Source organism: Sciurus carolinensis, chromosome 2, assembly GCF_902686445.1.
Source record: "Sciurus carolinensis chromosome 2, mSciCar1.2, whole genome shotgun sequence".
Taxonomy (NCBI): domain Eukaryota; kingdom Metazoa; phylum Chordata; class Mammalia; order Rodentia; family Sciuridae; genus Sciurus; species Sciurus carolinensis.
In genome coordinates, this window is record NC_062214.1 from 134,011,646 (window position 1) to 134,037,819 (window position 26,174).

The following is a 26,174-nucleotide window of genomic DNA, read 5'->3' on the forward strand; positions in this document are numbered from 1 at the left end:
GCCAGAGCACATGGTGTCTTCATTGGAAATAGATGTTCCCAAAGAATTATATTTTTGTATATTTATCTATCAATAACAACAGCTTCTGAGCAGCAAGGCTATTCATGATTGCAGGATGTGGGTTTCTTATGGACACCCACAGAGGTTGTGACCTAAAGTCTTGCGAAGAAGGTGGAAAATCCTCCCCAGTAATTTCAATGGGCCAGATTTTTAGAAATATGTCCAAGAAGTGATTTCATAAAACTTTGAAACTTGGCTAAAAACACTGGCAGATCTGTATCATCTGGTAAATATTTAGGAGTTTGTGTATATTATTATTCAGGAAAGGCAATAAACTGTAGAAAGATTTTTTTTGACAAAAACAAAACACTGTGAGTTTGTTTACTTTTGAATTAGAACTTTTGTAAGAAAATGAGGTTTTTATTTTCCAGATGGGGAAAAAGTTCTTGTATTTGATAATATTGGTCCAATTTAATTCTCTTTCATTGAAGGTAACCAGATAGAAGTTTGCTGTAGTTTGCTTGTTAACTCAGCAAAGTCTTGTCATATGGAAGCTTCATTTTCCATTTTCTTTTTCTTAAAAAATTTCTTTCCCCAAAGAGCTTACAAGATTTCAACAATAACTCTATCTAAAAATCTCTGTGGGTGACTTAACAGTAACAGAAATGTGAATTCTATGTAGTAAAAGAAAGAAGACATGTATCAAGGCCATGTCCTGCTTTCCTTAAGTCATAGTTTCTGTTATTGATACTGTCTTGTATTTCTTTCCCAATGGGGTTCACTACTGCTATTCAAATACCTAGTAAGTTAAATGAGTAATTATGCCTCTATTTTAAAACTTGGGAAACAGTTACAGATGAGGAATCACTGTCCTGTCTCCTGTTTCTGCAATCCATTATTCTAGTGGTAATAATGACCTCACAGATGTCAACAACTTACTATACACTAAACACTGTACATGTAGTATTCCATTATTGTGTATGTGAAGTAGATATATTACATTAAAAAAATTTTGTTGTTTTGTTTTCAGATGAAGCTTCCAGAGATTTAAAAAACTGCTGGAATTTACTTTGCTATTAAGTGGCAAGACTGGGAACTGACCCACTTTGATTTCATGACCTCTATTTGAAACCATTATGCTGTACATCTTTTCAAGTAATATGCTCTAGAGAAAACAGTTTTCCATATGCCAGATGAAACTCAGCTGCCTGTTACTAAGATCCTAACCTGGCTACCCTCTTTCCATGAATAGCATTGAGAGAAGCAAGAAATTAATTTAGACCTCTCAGGGAAGGGTTCTAGAAAGGTCACAAGGGCCTGCTCTCTAGTGCAGAGTTGTCTGTCACTGGTAAGATCCCTCTCTAAGAGATTTTAAAATAACAACAGAGTTACAGTATATTCCCTGAAGTCTTAATGAACAGCAGCTTGGCCATTGCTGAAGGCCTGGGCAGTCAAGCAGGAGGCCTCCAAATGGACATGGCTGCCCAGTGTATAGGCAGGTGTCATCTCTTAGGCTTTATTCCCACCCTGACCTCTTTCCTTCTCTGTTGACTTGGACAGAGTTTCAAAGTTTTCTCACAAAAGTTCAAAAATAAAACTTTTGGCTTCCCAAATCAGATCATCACTGGAGTTTGGCTGTCTCTCAGAAAAGACAGGCTGGGTTGGCCTGAACTCTCTCTCCTCCCTTAGCATTCCAGGAAATTGAAACTCCATTGAAGGACTTAAAAACCAACAGCTGTCTCTTTCAGACTAAAAAACTGAATGTACCAGATGCCATCTCCTGAGATGCCATTCAGACTGCCCAGCTTTCAACTCACTAATCCTTAGAACCTATCCCTTCTCTTTGAGACCAAAGACCTCTACAAATAAATTATATTTGGGTATAAAGCTTATTCTAAAAAGGGGGTGCTTTTAGACTGGCTGTTTTTGAATCTTAGTAACTTTCTATTATGACTTGGTTGATTATGATGAATTTTCTGGAAGGAATAATTTGTAGAACATATTTATGGATTCTGTTTGTGCAAAAGTCACTTTAAGGGAAGGTATCTTAAGTGTCTGATTTTTAGAAGGTATAAAGACATTTAAGCTTTCCTGTTTCTTAGTTCTGTGAGCTAGTGAGATTTACATCTTTTGATTTCTCCCATGTCTCAAAAAGTCAAATATCTCAGCTACTTACCAAACAAAATATCACAAATACTTTAAAAATTTTAGGAGGGGGAAGGGTGTAGTCAGAATGCTGCCTTCTTTCTCCCTATCACAGTCAAGAAGCATCTACTCACTTTCTAATTCATTACAGAAAAGCTGACCTTTCATTTTAGCTCCTGCATATTAAGGACATGATTTTTATCATTCCATTCATTATAGCAAAAAACCATTATTTTAAATGTCTGGTCTTAGATGTTCATTATAGTGCTGTGTTTTCAATTTCCAAAGAGAGGGTAGTGTCACTCACGTGTGGCAAATGGAAAAGAGTTAGACAAGCTGTGAATCATCACCAACTCAGCCCTGGCCTCTGGCAGCAGATGGTTCTTTTGATCTCTTGCTAAACTGGAAATTTTACAGGAAACAGCCCTTAAGGAAGGCAGTTTAAGAAACTTGGCAGTTTTTTCAGCAGCATATATGTAAACCAGAGGATAATATTTTCATGCTCTAAACATATTGGTGTTGGAACCAGATGCACAAGGGACACCAAACATGATTTTTGATTGTATACCTCATCCAATTGTGAGTCATTGAGGTTTATGATTATCTCGTGTGTTTTGAATCCCAGATTGAAGAAGGGAAATGAGGAGGGGTACTACATTTAGCAGGTACAATGGCAAAGAAAACTGTCAGGAGTGAACAAATCAGGTTGAAACTGAATAAGAGGTTGGATGCATCATTTGAAGGATGAAAGAGGATCAAGGCTGATAATATTTGTGCCATGTACATATATATATATATATATATATATATATATATATATATACTTTTATGGAGTAGGTAGTTTACACTAGAATTATACAAAAGTCACAATCAGATATCAAATATATGGAGATTTTTATTAAAGATATATATATATATATATATATATATATATATATTGTTTCTTCTTATTGCCCTTTGCTATTCCTTGAAGAAGTATTGTGACTTTATCTTCATAGGCCATGCAGATGACAAATTAGTGAACCCCCCAGATGTAAGATAGTGGAGAATGGTGGGACCTTTTGTAACTAGGCATCAATGCAGACACACACATACTAATAATAGTAGGCATGCTTGCACATACACATGTACATACATACCTACCTTCAGGACTTCCTAAGGTCAGCTGTTGTCACTGTCACTAACCTGGTGTCTTGAAGAACTTCACAAAGAAAGGGAAAGGCAGGACAAGAAGGGCCTTTCTGACAGTAGTCAAGTGTAAGTCTCCCAGTAAACTCTCCTTCCAAACAGATTGGGATTTGATAAATCAATGGTTTCTAGGGTTGGCTTTGGTAGAGTCCATTGAATGGAACTTAAGATAATATTATGTGAAAAATCAAGTTCCACTGAACATTTATATAAAATAGTCCCTCAGAGGCAAGAGAGTTTAAGGAGATATACTGAGGAAGTTTAGATAACTTTGCCTATTGTCTACTATACATCTTATATATTCTTGATAAAATAATAATTCACATCTCCTTTTTAAACTAAAGCTATTCATGAATGAAAATGCCTCTGTGAGAACCTAGGAGTCCAATTAAGAAGATACAGCAGCACAGTGGGGCAAAAAAAAGAGTTCAATCCCTGGCACCAAAAAAAAAAAAGAAGAAGAAGAAGAAGAAAAGAATAACTCCACAAAAAGGGAAGGAATAACAATTTCATTACCTGAATCATCCCTTCCCCTAGACCAGCACAGTTCAGTGCCAAAAGAGAACCCCCTATCCTGCAAGTTCCCTTCATGGATAAAAGGAAAGCAGGGTGCACAACCAGCTTCCCCAGCCTTTCAAGGCACTGTCCAAAGGAACTTCTTTGGTTTCATCCAACCCAAATCACTGAGATCTGCATAGCTGAGAAATCTGGAGATAGTTAGGAACAAAGAATAAGGGCAATGGCTATTAGAATCAGCCACATGTTGAGTGGTACTGTGGTTTCCCATGGCCTGCTCTGCAGAGGACTCCAGCATTTTTCACCACCAAGGACCCAAGTAGCCATTACCACTTCTATTAACCTCCTGGAGAAGGAGACATTGCACCACTCAGACTGAACCTGTCTCGGGTGTCCATGTGCACACATGGACCCTGGAGTCATGTTGCTTTGCATGTACTTGTGCTCTAGACCTTGACTCTGCAGCTGTTCCATGAGTGCCATGTCCTTGACACCAGCACAACTGCTTAAGCAGGTACACATGTGCTCTAAACCCTGGCTCCATGATTTTTCTACAAGTTGCTATGCTTCATATACTAGCGCTACCACTACAGTGGACATACCTGTGACCTGGATTCCAAAACCACAGTCACTTGTTCATGCCTGCACTCCAGACCCTGGATCTGGTGCTAAGAAGGGATGTTCTTGGCCATGACTCTCCCACCCCACCATAGGGGATAAAAAAGGAAGACACCAGGAACTCGGGCTGCTGTAGAAGACACTTAAAGTCTTAGCTAATATTGATAGCAATTAATGGAGCTCCAAGAGATGATAGCAATATAACACCCCACTGAGCTAATGCCCTGTACTAATCATAGGTGAAGGTGTATCCCCATTTAAAACAGTCCATAAAGTATAGAAGAGGTGATTACTCCCTAAATGTGTTTGCATCAAAGTAAGTCTATAATAAACATGAAAAATAAAGGAAAATTGACAATATCAAAGGAACATAATAACTTTCTAGCAACTGACCCCAAATAAATGTAAATCTATAAGTTATCTAACAAAAAACTTATAATAATCATCTTAGAGGAGCTTAGTGAGCTACAAGAGAACACAGACAACTAAACAAAACTAGGAACACAACATACAAACAAAATGAGAAGTTCAACAAAAAGATAGAAACCAAGATAAATAACCAAACAAATTACAGAGTGAAGAATGCAGTGAGTGAACTGAAACATTCGGTAGAGAGTTTCAACAGCATACTCTATCAAACAGAAGAAATAATCAATGAACTTGAGGATAAATGACTTGAAATTCTCCATAGGAACAAAAAGATAAATAAATGAAGAAAACCTACCTGACTTATGGGACAACAATAAGCAAACTGATATATGCATTATGGGAATTTCAGAAGGAGCAGAGAAAGAGGGGAAGAAAGTTTAAAGAAATAGAGAAACTGCCTAGACAGGGGAGAGAAATGGACATCCAGATCCATGATGCTTAAATTGCAAATAGGCTGAACATCAGGAGATTTTCACCAAGATGCATTATAATCAAACCATTTAAAGTCAAGGACCAAGAATTTTAAAAGCCACCAGAGATAAGCAACTTATCACATATAAGGAACTCCCTGTGGAGTCTTAATGTCAGCAGATTTCTTAACAGAAATCTTGCATGCCAGGAGAGAGTGGGATGATATATTCAAAAGTACTGAGAATAAAACCTTGTCATTCTAGGATACTATTATTACTTGGCAAGCTTATCATTTAGAGGAAGTGATTAAAGCTTTTCCAGAAAAATAATCATTACCCTATGTACATGAATGGTATGAGTCTACATCATGTACAGCCATAGAAACGAAAATGATGTACCTACCCCATGCAGTCTGTAAACAAAACAAAACAAAAAACCCCCAAAACCCAAAAAACTGAAGGAGTCTACTACCACTAGACATGTCTTAAAGAAATGCTAATGGGAGTTCTTCAAACTGAAATAAAAACATGTAGCACAGAGCACATGAAATCATAAATATCACTGTGAATGTAAATGTATAGACATACCCAGGTTTATGTAACACTGTAAAGGTACATAGTTTCCTTTTAACCCTAATATAAAAGTTAAAAGATAAAAATTTGTTGGCAGATGTTTCTAAACCTACAGAGCCCATGGTAATGAGGATGGGACCCAGGTGGGTCATTGGAAGTAATGGTTAAGTGAGGTCATCCTGCTTTCACCCCTTAGGTCCCAGTATTGTGAATTTTTCCTTTTGGAACACAGCACCACATAGATTCAATCTGTGTATTGTATCTTGAAGATCATCCTTACAGATGATTACTTCAAAGCTGGTCCTTTATACCTGCAACAAGACATTTCAGTTCTCTATCAGGCTAGTGGCTTCTGGATGGTGCAGTATGTGATACGACCAATGAATCCCATAGTTGTGGACCCACTACTCATCTCCTTTATTGCAAAGTGGATTCCCTGGTCAGATACTATGTTTTGTATATAAAACAGGCATACTATGATCTTTGTAGATTGGTGCTGGTTAAGGATCTTCAAATAATAAAAAGAAACCCACATCCAGAGTAGGTGTCTACTCTTTCTTTAAATTAAAAAAAAAAATTGTATTTATTTTTATTACCCCACATGTAACAACTGAAATGCAATGCTCTCTAATTAGTTTTAATACTTACCATAAATTCTTTCATATAATTGCCTCCCTACCTATTTTAATTCACATTCTCTATTGGCTGCAGTACATCAACAAGATTTTCAGAGAAAGTTCTTGGTTGATATATTTTCTTAACCTCTGCTTATCTATCTTCCAATTCTGCAAACAGAAAAAATAACTTGGCAGGATATATAATTCTTGGTTCAAAATGATTTACCCTTAAAATTTTGTAGCTACTGTTCCATCGTCTTCTGGCATTTAGAATTGCAAAAGAAAAAATCTAAGGGCAGACTGAATTTTGCCACTTGATTGGTAACCTGCTTTCTCTGTCTGGATACCTGTAAGTTTTTCTTTGTCTTTGAAAATTTAGTCACCAGAATATGTCTAGGTGTTGCTTTCTTTTCATTGAATTTTAAAGATACCCTGTGAGCTTTTTCCATTTGCTGACCTAGTTTGTTCTTAAACTCTGGAAAAATTTCCTCAATTAGTTAGTTAGTTTATTATTTCAACTTCATTTACTCTATCTTGTTTCAGGTATTTCTATTATGGGTAGACTGTATCTCCTGGACCACCTTTTTAATGCTCTTTTTCTCCTCTTATCTTGATTTCATTTCCCTTTCTCTATATCCTCTTCTTTGGCATTTACTTAAGTAGTCTCATTTGATGGCCAATCTGGCTTACACATTTTTGTTAACTTGAACTCCCTGAAACCTTCCAAGGGCTCTGACATTACTTTCTTCATCACTGACCACAGGTCTTTAATCTCTTCTATTATACGATGCTTAATACTTTCCACATCTTGTATTTCCACCGGTATCACTGGTATATCAGCTTCAAAAGGAGGCATTTTCTCCATTTGGTAAATCTGTTCTTTTCTTCTGAACTGTGGTATTATGACCTTTTTGACAACTCTTCTGAGCAAAGTCAGCCAAAAATTAACAAATTTCAAAATTGATGAACCTCTTTCCAAACACCACACAAAACTCAGGTGTCTACTCTTATGAGAATAAATCATTGGCCTTTACAGAGCAGAAGGGATGCAGATGGGTACTGGACCTCCTCAAGGAATAGTGCCATTTACTATGCCTAGCAACAATTTCTGAGGATAGAAATTCAGAAGTAGAAATTGCTAGATTGGGCTTGGTATGTGAAATTCATGGTGCTGGTCCCAGGAATAAGTCTCTATCTTGTTTGTTCTGGGGGTGTTGACAAAGGCCAATTCATGATAGCTGACCACATCATTTTGCTTTTGACTGTCCAATGTCTTTTCTATGAAGAATGATTTCTGGCGCAAATGAACACGGACACAAAAACACTCACACTCATGCTCACAACTATCTGTCCATTTACATGGTGGATATTTTTTTGTTTCCAGTCTTCTGATAGCTATTCCCTTCAGGTCTCTGATCAGCTGGTTACCTCTCTGGCCTTACCTGTCATTGCAGTGATTCTGGCCTCTTGGCTTCTGTGTCGTCATCTGGTTTCTATTGCTTTGGGGCTTCATCACTCATATTGCTATAAACAAGCCAAACTTTGTGACTGCCTTTCCTGCCCTAGGCTCTGGAGAGGCAGTCACAAAGTACTGTCACCTCAGAAGTTCTTAAGTGGTGCTGATTTCTCTCTTACCAGCAAATTCTTCATGGTCTTGGTGAATGAAATAACCTCTTGGTCCTCCTATGAAATAGAATTCCCTAGTGAGTCATTTGGCATTATATAATGCATCCGTTCCAGTATGCCTACTTCTCCAGCCTCTTTATCTCTTCCTCTACTGCACATCAGTACTCAAGTATGTCTACTTTGTTGAGCATAGGTTACAGCTTTCTCCAGGTTTCTGTGAGCCACACTAGTGGCAAGGTTTTCTCTTCTTGGGGTTCTCGCCAGACCATTAAAGCCCATGTCCTCAAAGAGTCTTCTGAAGTCAGTGCACACTTGCTTATAGTCTTATGTTCCTTTGCCCTTTAACAGGCACCCTCAAAATCCAGCCACAGAGGCCTTGCCCTGGATCCTGTTGGAACTGACTGATTCTTGCTGTTCCTTTGGGGTGTAATCTTTTCCCTCCCTTATCATCCCTAACATATCATCACAAGTTGTGCTGGAGTTTATGCCAGGGGACAAGGTGGGGCAGCTCCTGAAGGTGGCATGTACTGCTGTGTGGTGTAGAGGATTCTGTAGGGTCTTACTGCATGGGGGATAAGCTAACTTTTAATGAGAAGAGGTGGGCCATTTTTGCAGGCTCTGAGGATTCAGAGGAATCTGTAGAGTTACAATCACCAGAGGCATTGACCTCCAGATGCGATGTCTGGGTTCCAGGTTTTCCCAACTAGGACTTTTGTATGTACCTGCCTCAGCTAAGCATTTAAATACTTATGCAGCAAGCACATGGACTATTGAACACCATTGTAGGAGATAAGTCTCTTTATAAGCCATCAGAAAGGCTTTTGGATTGTTGTACTTAAACTTTAACTGTTCTAACTGCTTTTGGGTTGTTAGTTATTCCTCTATAGGACAATACAACTTAGTAATAGCCAGCCAATTCCACTCTTGTTTGCCTTTAGCTTTCAGATTCTGAATCTAATTGATAAAGACTTTCATTCCCTTCAATGGGATGTGTTCCCACATCACTACGAATAAAATCTTTGGCAGCTGCACTCCTACCTTGTGCCAGGGGCAATCTGTGACTTATAAACCACTTGGGTATGGTCCTCTTGACCAGTTAAGTAGTGGTGATTCAGTTCCAAAATCCCACCTTACTACCTACTTTCTTAGACTACTACTAATGCTACTAATTATGAAAGTTTGTTCTCCAGATATGGATGCCCAGATGTTATCAGAAGTGTAAGGTTAAATCCATAGAGGGGATCTCCTTTAAAGGATAAAGGGAGAGAGAGAAGGCATAGAATGGAGAATCTTTGGATGGCACTGTTGGTTGGATACCTGTGAAAAGAGAGAAGGAAGAAAGGGTAGGAAGAAGCTCAGATTCATTACAACTCTGGGAAAATTCCAGCAGGCAGATACCAGAGCAAAAAGTGCCTTCAGAGACACTGTGCCTTGATAGGAATAAGCTCCTTGAGGGCCCCTGCTGTGCTAGGTCATTGGCTGGGAGTAGTCCAGGGAGTTCATGGCCTTGATGTGAATACTGCCTCAGAGCTTGGAGGTACATCCCTTGTAGACTACCAGCTAACTACTTGACCCACAGCAAGGAGACCTGTGGCCAAGCCTTCAAATCCTGTCTGGAATCCCTTCTCAAATACCTTTACCATTCTCACAGATATAAAGAGATTTAGGGAGAAGATGGCCATCTGCAAACCAAGGAATGCTTGAAGCCACCAGAAGCTACAAACAGATATTTTCCTAGTGCCTTCAGAGGAGTATGGCTTTGACAATACCTTGATTTCAGACTTCTGACCTCCATAATTGTAAGATAGTAAATTTCTGTTGTTTAAGCCATCAGTTTGTGGTACTTTTTTACAGCAGCCCTAACAAACTTGTATAGCTATTATCTCTCATTTGGATTACCACAAGATCCTCCCTGTTGATCTCTGCTTTAGCCTCTTCCAACAGAGCAGGAAGAATAATTTTGCTTCATGTAAGTCAGATTATGTCATTCCCCAGCTCAAAATTACCCACAGGATTTCTATTTTAGAGTAAAATCCAAAGTCTTTACAAAAGCCTTCATTTCATGTGTTCTCCCCTTTCTGACCTCAGCTCTTCCTTTTGTCCACCCTGATCTGCCTACTTTTAGTCTTCAAGCAGACTAGGCTCTCCCCAACATGGGAACATTTACAAAATGTTTCTGCTCACTACCCTTCCCTCAAATGCCTAAGCAACTCATTCCTTCACTTTTTTTTTTTTTGGGGGGGGGGTGGTGGTGGTGCTGGAGATTGAACCCGTGGCTTCGTGCATGTGAAGCAAGTGCTTTACCACTGAACCATATCCCCATCATTCAGTTACTTTTCCAAGTCTTAATTCAGATGTTATCTTCTTAAGAATGTATACCCAGGCCACTCTATTTAATATCAATCATTTTCCACTGTAACCTGATTCCCTTTAACTTGTTAAATTTTTGGTTCTGTTTTTCATAGCACTTATTACATAATATGGAATATCAATTGTTATTTTTTATGGTCTGTCTCCCTCCACTAGAGTGTAGGCAATAGGGTCAAGCAATTTTTATTTTATTATCTGACATATTCCAAGCAATGTAACAATGCCTGGTTTTAGAAGATGCTTAATGTTTGGTGGGCGAAGAAATGGCTTTCCAAGTTAGGTAGCTGAGTAGAATATTAAACCCATAGCCTGGTAGCATGACAAATCCCTCACATTTTAATATCTGGTTTGAATCTCATACCCAGAAGTCATTTACTTTAGTTAAATAAAAAACATCTTATGTCAGGCACAGGATCAAAGAGGCAACATGTTTGCTTTGCGTCTTCAAGGACTCCAAGTCTTGTGACTGGAGGCAGGAAAATGCATGCCATAGATTATCTTTTTGTCAATTCCCTTTTTTATATGGTAGGGGTAAGGCAATGGGTGCTTTGGGTGATAACATTGCCAGGTAGATTTATCTTCATTAAGTTCAACCAGGCTTCCTTTGAGGCAAAGCTGAAGCCTATTTTAAGGATCACACTTAGAATTAAAATCTTCCCACACCTACCCTGTTTCTAACCAAAAAGTATAGATTTCATATGAAAAGGATGTCATTATTTGGAATGTAATGATTAACCTATTTTTAAAATACAGAGATTTCTATTAATGAAATATTATACTCATTATGCAAGCTTCTGACTAATTCTAATTACCACCAGGCCAATTTCTTGAAAACATGTAAATATAAAGTGCTGCTGGAAGCATTATGCAGAAATAGCCTCTAAACAGAATTCAACTAAGGCTGGTATGTGCAGTGAAAAATAAAAACAGTTTCAGCAATAAACCTATTCATTGTCTTAAGAAAATGGGTGTTTGTTGTTCTACTCAATAATAGAGTTTTGATTCTGAAATCTTTTAATTCTGTCAAAAGAGATAATATTTTAAAAAGTGGATCCATGTCTGGGAAGCTTTGCAGTTTTGTCTAATTGAATTATTTGTTTTTAGTTGATTAAAAAATTCTTACTATTCTTTTATGTGACTTAGAAACTCTAACGGATGTCTCCAGGAAAAAGTAGTGTTTTGGGTGCATGTCTGTTTTTCTATTTATTCATTTTCTTATTTATCCATTGTTTGTTGAATGCCTGCTATGTACTCATCCAGATTATAAAGATGAGTATTTTGTCCATTTTTTTGGAGATCACAGATCTCAGATCTCCCCTTAGCAGAGCAGACATTAGAAGAAACTGTCTACCTTGTATTAGTTACAGTGACTTTGAGGAAAATAGTTTACAATTCATATTCCTTTTGACTAAACATTATTGTTATTGTTTTTTATTATGGTAAGAACACAACATAAGATCTACCCTCTTAACAAAATGTTAAGTGCACAATATAATATTGTTAATTGTAAACATAATGTTGTACAGCAGATTTTTAGAACTGACTCATCTTGTGTAACAGATTTTATACCTATTGAGCATCAAACCCCATCCCCTCTCCCCATGTCCTGGCAACCACCGTGGTACTCTCTGTTTCTGTAAGTTTGACCATTTTAGAAATCTCATATAAGTGGAATCATGTAGTATTTGTCCTTTTGCAAGTGAGACTACAGACTAGAAAGATTCTGCACAGCAAAGGAAACAAGCAGCAGTATAAATTGACTGAAAATTCTTGCCTACAAGGGGGGAAAATTTTGTACATAATTGACAAAAAGAACAGATATTGCTTAAGTTTGAGGTTTGAGAAAAATACCTATATTTCCACCTCTAGTTGAAAATTATTACTTGTTTTAAAGTATTAGTTTCTTTGATTTAACTTATTTCTGCTTTCCCCCTAAAGATCAGTTCAGTTCTTCCTTTATGTACTTTTCATTGATGTTTTCACCCTTTCATCTATAATAATTTCTTAAAACCTTTTTTCCTGAGGCATTTCCTTGCCTTATCATTTTGTAATACTTCCACATTTATTTTCTATATTCTAACTAACTTTTAAAAAGACCTAAAACTACTCTACATTTTTTTGAGTAAATCAACTTATTTTCGGATTATTCCCCTATTCCCCTGCTTTTCTTCCCACATGCTCTTTGGTTTTCTCTTCAAAGACATCATTCTATTTTAGCTATTTTTCCTTTCCTCTGAAATACCTCTTTTTGAAATATTTTTGGTCTCATTGATTTTCTGTATTTGAAATTTTTTTCAATGACTTTTAAAGAACTGTTCAGTCCACATTATATTCTTAAGAAATATATTTTTTGTTTTGAAACTTACTTTCATATTTCTGGATGTTTCTTTATTTAATTTCACCTGATTCTTTTCTCACATTTTTTGTTTTAATCATGGAAGATACAAAACCTCCCTCTTTCTGAATTATCCTTGGTTTATTGGAAGAACAATTTCAATACATAATGTTAGTGATTTCTCCTCTTATTCTGGGAAGATGGCCCTCAAATCTCCTCTTCTCTCAATTGCTAGTAGTTTCATTTTCTTAAAATCTGTTTTCTAGTTTAAGTGTGTATAATCAGTTGCTTCTGAAGACCATGATTTTCCAAAGTTTGCCTCCTCTTTTGGGGATAACAGATGGCTGACTTATTCCATTGATATGTTATAGAGGCCCACTTAGTTAAGCACTGTGTTCAAAACACCAGAATTTAGAGGTCTTGGATTGTTTGCTTTTGTTCCATTAATTTATCTAAATCATACAAGTTATCTTCTTCCAGCTAAACTTAATCTCTTAGACTTCACAAAATATTTAATTAAAAACTTTCCCAAGTCTTTTTCCAACATTTTAGCATACAAAGACATTAAATGATGGTTTTGGAATGTCTTCTGTAGTCAAATTGAAGATTTTGGTGGTGTCCCCTTTCCATAAAGAATAGTGTGTATTAGACCCCTTAGCTTCAACTTTATTAAGAATTGTCTCAAAGCACAAATTCTACCTAAGTATACTGATCCAACTACTCACCTTCACCCTTTCCTTCCTCTTTTTTGTAAGCTAGATTTAGGAGTTGTCTGCTCATTCTGATATTATTTTATTGAAAACCAATTCTTGGGATCAAAGTTTTCATTTAGTATAATGCTACTAATTATTAGTAAAAACATGACCAAAGACCTATCTGCCCATGTTATCATGCTCTTTGTCTTTCCTTTCTTTACAGAATTTATTCTTAAATAGGTTATGGTTGTTGAAAACTGCTTGACTGGCCGCTCATCCCACCTCCAAAATTTTTTTCAAGCACGACATAATTTGCACTCATTTATAAAGAATCTTCTTTCCTCAATTTAAGCAACAAAGGCTCAAGAAAAATGTTTGTAGGAAACCATCCATGTTTAGCAGAATCAGGCCTGGCTGAGCCATGGGACACAGAGGTCTGACTCCCAGGAACTGGCAGTCATGGGAGACTGTGTCAGACAGCCTGGGGTGGGTGGCCCGTCCAGAGGTGGCTCACCGTCTGAGGAAATGCCCACCCCATCCTGTTCCTCACAGAAGAAGCCCCTCCCAGTCTGGGCCCCTTTACCTGTGTGACTATAAATAAAGGTGAAGGTGGGCTCCTCCATCTCGTTGGAGGCCAGATCTGACATGACCATCCACCACACTCCCTTCCATTGTGTTTATTAATTAGATAGGTTTATTAGTAATTAATTGATAACCAGCACCATTGTCCTCTGACAGAAACTCTTACCCTCATCCACACGGTCATGGCAGAGCCCCCCACATTATTTTTGCACACCAAAGAATCATTTTTAGAAAAGCAAGTCACAACTGCAATGAACTATTTCATATCCACTGCAATGCCTAGAATCAGAAAGATAATAATAAGTATTTGTGAGGATGTAGAGAAATTGGATCTCTCTACACTGGTGATGGGAATGTACCACCACTTGGAAAACCATTTTGGTAGTTCCTCAAAAGTTGAAACAGAGTTACCATATGATCTATCACTTCCACACCTAGTTAGGTATGTACTTGATAAGTGGAAACATGTACACACAAAAACTTATAGTTATTAATAGCAGCAATATTAATAATAACCAAAAGGTAGAAAGAATCCAAATATCAAGCAAGTGATGAATAGATAAATAACATATAATATATCTATATAATGGAATATTATTCAGTCATAAAAAATGAATAATATAACATGGATTAACTTTGAAAACATTATACCAAGTGAAAGAAGCCAGACACCACAAAAAACTATACATTGTATGAGTTTATATATAGTAAATGTTCAAATAGGTAATTCCAGAATACAAAAAGTAGATTAGTGGTTGCATAGGGCTGGGAGTGCTGGTGAGAGAATTGATGGTAATGAATGATAATAGGGCTTCTTTTGTGGACGATGAAAATGTTCTAAAACTGTGATGATGGTTGTACATATCTGTGAATATATTAAAAACCATTGGATGTATATATTTAAATGGATTTATTGATGGTATATAGATTATCTGTCAATGAAGCTGTTACTTAAATAAAAATTTAAAAAAAAATTTAAAACAGGTTTACTTTCCAGTGATTGATTCCACTTCATCATGCAATGCTCACTTATGAACTTCTTTCTTTAAAATTTTATTTTTTTATTTTTACAGACTGCATTTTGATTCATTGTACACAAATGGGGTACAACTTTTCATTTCTATGGTTGTACACAATGTAGATTCATACCTCATGTAATTATACATGTACATAGGGTAATAATGTCTGTCTCAGTTCACTATCTTTCCTTCCTCACCACCTCCCGCCCTATTTCCCTCAACACAATCCAAAATTAGTCCATTCTTCTGTTGCCCCCACCCCTGCTATCCCTTTCCTCATTATGTATCATCATCCACTTATCAGAGAGAAAACATGGTTTTTTTGGACTGGGCTTATTTCACTTAGCAGGATATTCTCCAACTCGATCCATTTACAAGCAAGTGCCATAATTTTATTCTTCTTTATGGCTGAGTAATAGTCCATTGTGTATATATACCACCGTTTCTTTATCCATTCATCTATTGAAGGGCATCTAAGTTGGTTCCACAATCTAGCTATTGTGAATTGAGCAGCTATGAACATTGATGTGGTTGTGTCACCATAGTATGCTGATTTTAAGTCCTTTGGGTATAAACCAAGGAGTGGGATAGCTGGGTCAAATGGTGGGTCCATTCCAAGTTTTCTAAGGAATCTCCACACTGCTTTCCAGAGTGACTGTACTAATTTGCAGCTCCACCAGCAATGTATGAGTGTACCTTTTTCCCCACATCCTTGCCAACACCTATTGTTGCTTGTGTTCTTGATAATCGCCATTCTAATTGGGGTGAGATGAAATCTTAGGGTGGTTTTAATTTGCATTTCTCTAGTTACTAGAGATGATGAGCACTTTTTCATGTTCTGCATCTATAGAAATAATCATATGATTCTTAACCTTAAGTCTATTGATGTGATGAATTACATTTATTGATTTCTGGATGTTGAACCATCCCCAGGATGAATCCCACTTGATTGTGGTACATTATCTTCTTAATATCTTTTTGAATGCAATTTGCCAGAATTTTGTTAAGGATTTTTGCATCTATGTTCATCAGAGATATTGGTCTAAAGTTTTCTTTCCTTAATGTGTCTTTGTCTGGTTTTAGTATCAGAATGATACTAGCTTCATAGAATGAGTTGGGAAGAGTTCCCTCCTTTTCTATTTCATGTAATACTTTAAGGAGGATTGGTATAAGTTCTTCTGTGAAGGTCTTATAGAACTCATCTGAGAATCCATCTGTTCCTGGGCTTTTCTTGGTTGGTAGGTTTTTGATGGCTTCTTCTATTTCATTGCTTGAAATTGACCTGTTTAAATTGCGTATGTCCTCCTGATTCAGTTTGGGAGGATCATATTTCTCTAGAAATTTGTTGATGTCTTTGAGATCTTCTATTTTTTTGGAGTATAGATTTTCAAAATAACTTCTAATTATGTTATGTATTTCAATGGTGTCTGCATGGTATTTCCTTTTTCATCATGAATTTTAGTAATTTGAGTTTTCTATTTCCTTCTCTTTGTTAGTGTGGCTAAGGGTTTATCTGTTTTGTTTACTTTTTCAAAGAACCAACTTTTTGTTTTGTCAATTTTTTGAATTGTTTCTTTTGTTTCAATTTCATTGATTTCAGCTCTGATTTTAATTATTTCTTGTCTTCTACTTTTGGTATTGTTCTGTTCTTCTTTTTCTAGGGCTTTGAGATGTAATGTTAGGTCATTTAGTGTTGACTTTTTATTCTTTTCTTGAATATGTTCCAGGAAATGAATTTTCCTCTGTATCATCATTCTCATTTACCTCTAAGAGGTTTTTTTAATCTCTTCCCTGGTGTTTCTGTTATCCATGCTTCATTCAATAGCATATTATTTAGTGTCCAGGTGTTGGAGTAGTTTCTGTTTTTTATTTTATCATTGATTTCTAATTTCATTCCATTATGATCTGATAGAATACAAGGTAGTATCTCTATTTTTTTCTTTTTTGTATGTACTAAGGGCTACTTTGTGGCATAATATATGGTCTATTTTAGAGAAGGATCTATGTACTGCTGAGAAGAAAGCATATTTGCTCATTAATGGATGGAATATTCTATATCTGTTAAGTCTAAGTTATTGATTGTGTTATTAGTTCTATGGTTTCTTTTTTTAGTTTTTGTTTAGAAGATCTATCCAGTGGTGACAGCAGTATGTTAAAGGCACCCAGAATTATTGTGTTGTAGTCTCTTTGGTTCCTGGAATTGAGAAGGATTTGTTTGAAGTACATGGATGCACCATTGTTTGGGGCATAAATAGTTACAATCATTATGTCTTCCTGATTTATGATTCCCTTAAGCAGTATGAAATGTCCTTCTTTATCACTTCTGACTAACTTTGGCTTGAAATTCGCTTTATCTCATATAAGGATGGAAACCCCCACTTTTTTACTGAGTCCTTGTGTGTGGTATGTTTTTTCCCATCCTTTCACCTTTGGTCTGTGGATGTCTTTTCTATGAGATGAGTCTCTTAAAGGCAGCATATTGTTGGGTCTTTCTTTTTAATCCAATCTGCAAGTCTGTGTCTTTTGATTGATGAGTTTAGGCCATTAACTTTCAGGGTTATTATTGAGATATGATTCATATTGTTTCCTTCATTTCAAGGATTTCTTTTTTTTTTCTTTTTTTTTTTTTTAGAATCTCTCTTTGTTGAAATTATCTTTTGTTTCCTGCAGTTGCTTTTTTAACTGTTTATTGGAGCAATCATTCATTGCCTGCATTTGCTCTCTTATGTCATCCTTTGCTTCATGAATCATTTTAATTATTTATATTCTGAACTCCTTTGCTGACATTTCTTCCACCATGCTGTCATTGGATTCTATTAATATAGAATCTTGGTTTGTTTGGAAAACTTTATTCCCTTGTTTTTTCATGTTGTTCACGTATCTTCCCCTCTAGCAGTGGAAATCTGGGGTATTGCAGTTTCCCCTCATAGGCTTATAGTGATCTTGCAGGTTTTCAAAACCTCTTTTTAAAGAGGAGATCAATATTAGCAGCACCCAGTACAGACAATATGCAGCCCTAAACCAAACAGTCCCTATGAAGATGTTAACAGTATTGTGAAAATAAACAGAGGATGAGTTTGATTATTATCTACAATATAACCAATAGATTTGCAATGAGGTCTACAGTTTCTAAGGGTGGATAAAGAGGATGGTGAGGGGTGTAGGATGTAACTATTAATGGGATAAGAAAAGAGTATGTAGAAGTACTAGATCATAGGAAGAGTGAAAGCAGAATCAAAAGAAGTTTGTCGTTAGCATGAGAAAAGGGAGAAAGAGACTCTAAGGAAATAGGTAAACAAAAGGAAAATAGAGTGAAAAAAATAAAGAAATAAAAACTTAAAAACTTTCAAAAGGAGAAAAAAGAAAAAAATCTACACTATAACAGTCATATACTATTCAAACCTCCCAGTCTTCAGTAGCCTGATGCATAAGAGGTACCTGACAATGAGCTTCCAGTCTCTAGCAGGCATCTCAGGATGGGATTTGCCCCACCTAAAAATGAGAGCTTCCACTTCCAGGATAATCCAAGATGGCTGCACTGGCTTCCAAACTTGTTGGCAAATAGGGAGCTACAGCATGGGATGCAGGTGCTGAGTCCGCATGGGGTGTGGTTGGGTGGGGGGAGTCCTGGAGATGGGGTGTGGTCGGGCAGGCCAGGGGTCCTGCAGATCCTCCCAAAATGGCAGCAGCCACGTGTAACCAAAACTATGGGTATCGTGACAATGGATCTCCAGGCAACAGTGGGTAGCAATCGAACCATTGGCAGTCTTCGAGCCGTCAGCAGGCTACTGGGGGATGATGGGCAGTTGGACCTCGGGCGGTAGGTGATGGGTAGGTGAAAGTCAGGTGATGGGCAGGCAAGAGACAGTCGAATGGGCAAATGGCAGATGATAGGCAACAGTAGTGAGTTATCTGCACTGAAAAAGTAGTCAATATGCTGGCAGACGGCAGGTGATCATGGTGGACAAATGGGGTAAACAGCAGGGGATCAATGAGTAGCAAAGACTGCCTCACAGAGAAATAGACTTTCCTCTGCTTGAAACACGAGTTTTGAAGAGACAGGATTGCAGCCTCCCTCTAGTCTGCCATCTTGGATCTCCTTATGAATTTCTTGTGTCTTCTAGACCTCTAATTTTTTCCTCCTTACTCTCTGAAGTCAGGCATATGTCTCTAATAGTTGCATCTTATCCTGAATCTGTTCTGCTTCCTTTAATTTAAAAAATAAATTCAGATTTTGATTTTTCTTTCTAACTTATAAGGCTTAAAATTTACCATTTAAAAAACAGTAAATATTATGTTTATATAGTATAAGTTCTATATTACACAATCAAATTAAGTTTTAATTACATATTTCAAATATATGTAAACACAGTTTAGTGAAGACTCACTAGATACTCTAGTTTCAATAATTATCAACTTATGGATAGGCTTGTTGCATCCAGACCCTACAACTTACTTTCTGTCCTGCTTTTCACAATTATTTTGAAGAAAATCTTAGATATTCATTTCATCTGTAAACATTTTCATATTAAAGATAAGCTTTTTTTTAATAAACACAACCACTATTATACCTATAGGATTAATAATAACAATGAAACAAAACTAGCAATAGTATTTAATACCATCTAATATCCAGTTGTGTTAGCTCTTTTGTCACTGTGACAAAGACCTGAGAAAAACAATCTAGAAGAGGAGAGATTTATTTTGGCTCACAGTTACAGAGTTATCAGTCTATGGTTGGCTGGTTCTGTTTCTTTGGGCCTGACAAGAGGCAGAACATCATGACAGAAGTGCATGGTAGAGAAAAGCTGCTCAGCTCATGGTAGCCAGGAAACAAAGCTAAGAAAGGGCCAGGGACAAAATATGCCCTCCAGATCATGTCCCAGTGACCTATTGTTACCACTGGGCGTCACCTCCTCCCAGTACTCCACTTAGCTTATTAATCCATCAAATAGATTAATTCACTGATGCGGTTAGAGCTCTCATGATGAGTCATTCCCTACAAGTCCCACCACAATATTGCTGCATTGGGAACAAACCTTCAACACAGGTATCTTTGTGGGACAATGCACATCTAAACCATAACACCAGTGCTTACACATGTCCTTGACTGATTGCATATAATAGTTTGTTAGAATCAGGATCTAAATAATCATTGCAATTGTATTTCTTGAATTTGTTTGAAGTTATGATTTCACTTTCATCTTTTTTTATTGTTGTTATTGAAATAATCAGGCCTATAGAGTTTCTCATAATTTTAATTTTGCTGATTGTATTTTCATGGTGTTACTGACTGTATTCCTTTGTGGCCTGATTTTCCTACAAATTAGTAGTTAAATTTAGTGGTTGATTAGATTGAGATACTTCATAGGTTGCTGGGTCACCAGGAAGTATGTAGTATCTGGTTTCCTTTCTTTGGGGGATGTTAGCAATCACTAATGATTATTTTCTAGATCCATTAATTCAGATATTCCCAAGAGGAAAATTGTGTGGTTTAATTCTTCATTTATTAGTTGAAATATTTTCATCTAAAGGAAAACCTTCCCTCAATTCTTACTAGGGTTCTCTGAGGTACAGTTCATAAAGGAAAGGCAGGAGAGGTGCTTCATTTGTTTCCTTGATTGACCAGCTAAAAAAATATAAAATAGTTCCCTAGCATGCTCTAGTGATGACCCATTTTTTTTTTTTTTGGCATCATTCTGAATTTGTAGATTTAAATACATGAGATCTTTAGTTGTGTTTGATGACTTCACAGGCTCATTGTTTACCTTTCCTGCTGTAGACATGAACCTGCCATGTTTCCAAGAATGTCTGGAGTATTTCAAAGAAAATACTACCTGGGTGCTATGGGTGCTTATTTCTTCTGTTTATATCTATTATTTCTAGGGTTTTTTTAGTAGATAAATAGTTTCAAAAAAAATTTTTTAAAAGACAGTTGGTCTCTATGTTGCCTAGGCTGTCCTTGAACTTGCAATCCTCCTGCCTTAGCCTCCCAAGTAGCTGAGATTACAGGCATGGATCACCACACCAGGCACAGGAAAAATTTTTTTAAAGCTAAAATGCACTATGAATTCATTCTGGTGCTTCTAGTTAAAATCCCACAAGTCTTTTTTTTTTTTTACTTTATCTCACTGATCCATCTTTCTTTTCATCTACATCAAAATATGTTCTTACCACCAATATAGTTACTCATTTTCCTTGGCCTATGCTGGACTTACAGTAGTTTGAGGATAACATTGCTAATGCAACTAATAGCAATACAACTAGTTTAAAAAGTGTAAAATTGTTACCAGTTCTTTTTATAAATATTTCAAAAAGAATGAACAGATACATTATGGTGTTTTAAAGTCACCTAGAGTGACTTGTTTCTGATGGTTATGCCACCAACTGGATACACATTTTAGACTCATTTTCTTTCAAACATGTTACTATTAGGAATTATTATTATTATTATTATTGGGTACTGGGGATTGAACTCGGGGCACTTGACCACTAAGCTACATTCCCAAGCCCAGAGATGGGGTCTCACTGAGTTGTTTAGCACCTTACTTTGGCTGAGGCTGGCTTTGCCTCAGCCTCCTAAGCTGCTGGGATTATAGGTGTGTGCCACCACACCTGACTTGGGGATTATTTTTATACTTTAAAAAATTAGGATATAATTTACATGCTATAAAATGAATTATTTTTATTTTATAGTTCTACCAGTTTTGGCCAATGCATAAACATCACTTCCACCCAAATCATGATATAGTATGCATCACCCTCCAAAATGCCCTGAGCCACTTTGTAATCAACTTTTCTCTTTACCCTCCAGTCCCTGGAAACCATAAATCTGGTTTTTTTTTTTTTTGTCCCTATAGTTTGGCTTTTTTTCCTACAATATAGAATCATACAGGGTATAGCTTTTTTTTTTTTTTTTTTCCTTGAGATAGGATTTTGCTATTTTGCCTAGACTGATCTCAAGCTTATGGGTGCAAATTCCTCCTGCTTCAGACTCCCAAGTAGTTGGGACTACAGGTACAAACCAGTATGTCCAGCAGCATATAGCTTTTTAAATATGGACTCAGCCTAAAGGGATTAGTTCTATTTCATAATAATATATTTATAGAAGTTCAGTCATATGAAAAAAAAAGTATTTGCAAACAAGCCTAGCTTCTATCCTTGTCCTCTCTACTTTATTCCTTTCCTCCTATAGATAGTCATTTTTTATTTTTAATATATTATTTATATATTTGTCTACCTATTTCATATTTCCTCTCTTAGACAAACAACATTCTACGTACACTTTTCTCAGGTGGTGCATTTTAATTTAAATAGAATAATAATATGTTCAACTAGTCTGTAGTTTTAAATTGGAATTATGGATTTGATAAGGAATAATCATCATCTTTCCTTTCTTCCCTGTTTGTTATCAGTCAGTGGCAGAAATGTGTCTGCTGCTATGACTTGGTGTATGGTGTTAATGCTGCAGTTTTTCAGAGTTGGCTGGGATTTCTTGAGTCAAAGTGGGCCTTTGTACAAGCTTATGCAGCAAAGAACAACAAGTATTATTGAGTACCTACTTGTGCCAGGCAAATGGGAGATGTGGGGGATGAGTCTGGGAACAAATCAGATACTTTCCCTGATTTCATGATTTTACATTTGTAAGAATGGAAAAGAAAAGAGTAAAGAATGTTTGCCATGTCTAAGAGATAAAGGGAGAATCTGGAGCTTCCCATTTCCTGGTGTGACCATGTCTCACTGCAAGAGTTGTCAAAATAGATGGTCATTTACCTTGGGGCCTCTTCTTGCCTTCAAGCTGAAATGGCAATTGAAATTTGCATGTCTACAAAAATAATTCCTTTGAGCTGCTGCTATTATCAGAAACAGTAGTTTGAATAAGGAAGGGCTAGTACATTAATATATTAGCTCTTATTCTGATCTTGCCCAGTTCTTTTAGTAGACTTAAAGAAAATGGAAAGTCCCCAGGATTATTACTAAGAAGGGTGTGGAAGAAGATAACCATAGATCAGGTTGGCGCTATAACAAAGCTTAGGAACTAAAGTATAGAATGGCAGGTAATCAATATGATGGGATGATGGACTTAGTATGTATAGGATGAAATAATATATGGGTAAAAGTAACTTTTGTAAATCTTCATCTCCCAACTAAACACATATACCTGACCCAGAAATTGGAACAGCTGGAGAAAGATCCAGGGGAAAGTAGAGCAAGTTGTAGGCCCAGATGCTACTTTATACCAATGAAGTGAGCCAGCAGAGATAAGCAGCAGCCTGTGTGAGCAACAAACTGGCTGCTGTATCATTTCTTCTGTTAACTCTCCCACAGGAATCATTCTGTGTCCAACCCTCTTCAGAATTATATAGGAAAGGGAATTATGAGAAATAGTTCATTATGGCCATATTGACACATTATGAAGCTACCATAAGTGTGCACTACTGTGAGTTTTTATGTTTGTTGGTTTGTTTGTTTTGCTTTGTTTTGGTGGCAAGTAACAGATTCCAGTTAAAATTAGTTAAGGAAAAAGTAATTTTCAAGATATGGGGGTGTCTGAAGTAACTGAGATAGAATACAGTCAGTCCTCCAGATACCTGGAATCAGAGATAGCACGTAATCCTGATGCTTTCACTGGTGTCCCTTGGCATGGCTGCTTCATTCTTTCTATAGACCTGTTTTTTTGTGCCCCGTTGACCTACATGACAAGTGGAAGATGTTCAACCTAAAGGTCCCAAAACTATTTTTTGTGGTAACTGAACGAATGAGGTTTCTCAAAACACTAAGCCAATCTGTCTCTGCCATTTAATTCTTAACTCTTTCATTTCAAATATTGGTAAATGTTCTGTTTGGTCTAGCTTATACTTCGTGCTCATTCCTGGTTGTATCAGGGGACAGAATCATAATACATAAAATGACTAACCATTTTTCTCTATTCATGGTCCCTTTCTCCATCCCTTTTTGTGGTGCTAGGGATTGAACTCAGGACCTTATGCTTAGAAGGCAAGCACTCTACCAACTGAGCTATATCCCCAACTCCCTTTTACCATCTTTAAAGTCAGTCATGTTGCATCTCTCTGTGCCTTTCTTCCATAGTCCATCTCCCTCTCCCTCTCTTCCTTTGCTTCCCATTTTCATTTTTAAGAACTCTTGTGGGCTGGGGAGATAGCTCAGTCGGTAGAGTGCTTGCCTTGCTTTGCAAGCACAAGGCCCTGGGTTTGATCCCCAGCACGGAAAAAAAAAAAAAAAAAAGAACTCTTGTGATGATGTCGGATCTAATCCTAGATTAACCAGGATAGTCTCCCTATTTTAAGGTCAAATAATTAGCAACTTTAATTCTATTGGCAAATTAATTTCCCTTTGCTCTGTAACCTAACATGCTCACAGGCTTTGAGGATTAGGTTGATGACAAATGTCTAATTTAAGTAGACATTTAAGTAGTGGCTCCAAATGCCATCTTCTTACTCAACAACATCTAATGACTAGAAAGGGGACCATATTTTCTACATGTCCTTTTTAAAGAAGAAAATATTTCTTTAAGGTCTATTACCATTATTTTATTTGCCAGAATTAGGTGACATGCCCATTCCTAACCCGATTACTGTCAAATAAATAAATAAATATGGTTGACTTGGGATAATTAAGACCTGTCCCCAGTAATAAAACTAGTATAGTCATTATGTAAACTAAATAAAAGTTCTTCAAAAAATTAGACATAGTATTTTACCATATGATCCAGCAATCTCACTCCTGGATATGTAGCCAAAGGAATTGAAATCAGCATGTCAAAGATGCCTCTGCATTTGCACATTATTATGGCATCATTTGCAATAATCAAGATATGGAATCAACCTAGATGTCTGTTGACAGATGAATGAGTAAAGAAAATGTGTTATATATATATATATATATATGTAGTTAAATATTATTTGGTCAAAAAAAGAACAAAATTTTGTCATTTTCTGCACATGGATTGAATTGGAGGACATTAATTAAATAATTCATGTATAGAAAAGCAAATACTTTATTCTTTCTTATATGTGGAAGCTAAAAACTTGATATCCAAGAAGTAGAGAATAGAATAGTGGATACCAGAGCCTGGTGAGGATTCCAGGGAAGGAGGGAGACTGGTTAATAGGTAGAAAGGTGCAGTTGGATAGAACTTCTGATGTCCTCTTGCACAGTAGGACAACTATGGTTGACAACAATAAATGAAATATTCACAATAACTATAGAGAGGATCCTGAATGTTCTCAACAATGATAAAAGGCTGAGGTGATAGATATGCCAATAGCATTTCACCTTGTATATATGTATTAAAATGTCACATAATAGCCCAAAAATATGTATAATTACTGATTGTCAATTACAATATAAAAAAAGGAAGAGGAGGGGAAACCTATCCCCTAGACTCACTTTCTCATGAGGCAAGTGGGTCTCTAACCTGTGAATCATAATATAAAGAGGCAATGGCTGCTAACTCAATTGGCTGTCTAGTGGGTAGAAGCAGCACAGCAAGTCCATAGCTTCCAAGGCAAAGTGCTCTGTCCACGTGCACCCGCTGGGTGTCGGCTCACTGTGGCAGGCAGCAGGCGGGCGCAAGGTTTGCCCTGCAGTCCGACCCTTGCCTCCGGCCTGGGGCTGCCTAGGACCAGCGCACCGCATGCCAGCCGGGGAAGGCAAGGCGGGATGAGCCGCAGGAACCTGGGGGCTACCCCCTCGTGGTTACTGGAGGCAGTGAACCATAGTGCAGCTGTGGACACTCCCCCACCCCTTTGCTGCAGCTATTCCTCCCCTTCCCATCTTACAACCCAGCTTGTCAGTCTACCATTCTAACAGCCATTGTACTGGTCATCAGCCTGCTTGGGCAGCCATTGGCCTGATCCTAGCCTGTGAAACTTCCTCACCAGCAATTTGTCCCATGGATCGTAGTTTGCCTGCGAAATTCAACTACTTAAGAGAAGCTCCCCCGCCATTCTCCCATTCTCTCTCTCTCTCTTTAGGGCAGACCCTGCTTATCTGCCTAATAAAATCTCTTGAGTTCCTGCATCTGGAGT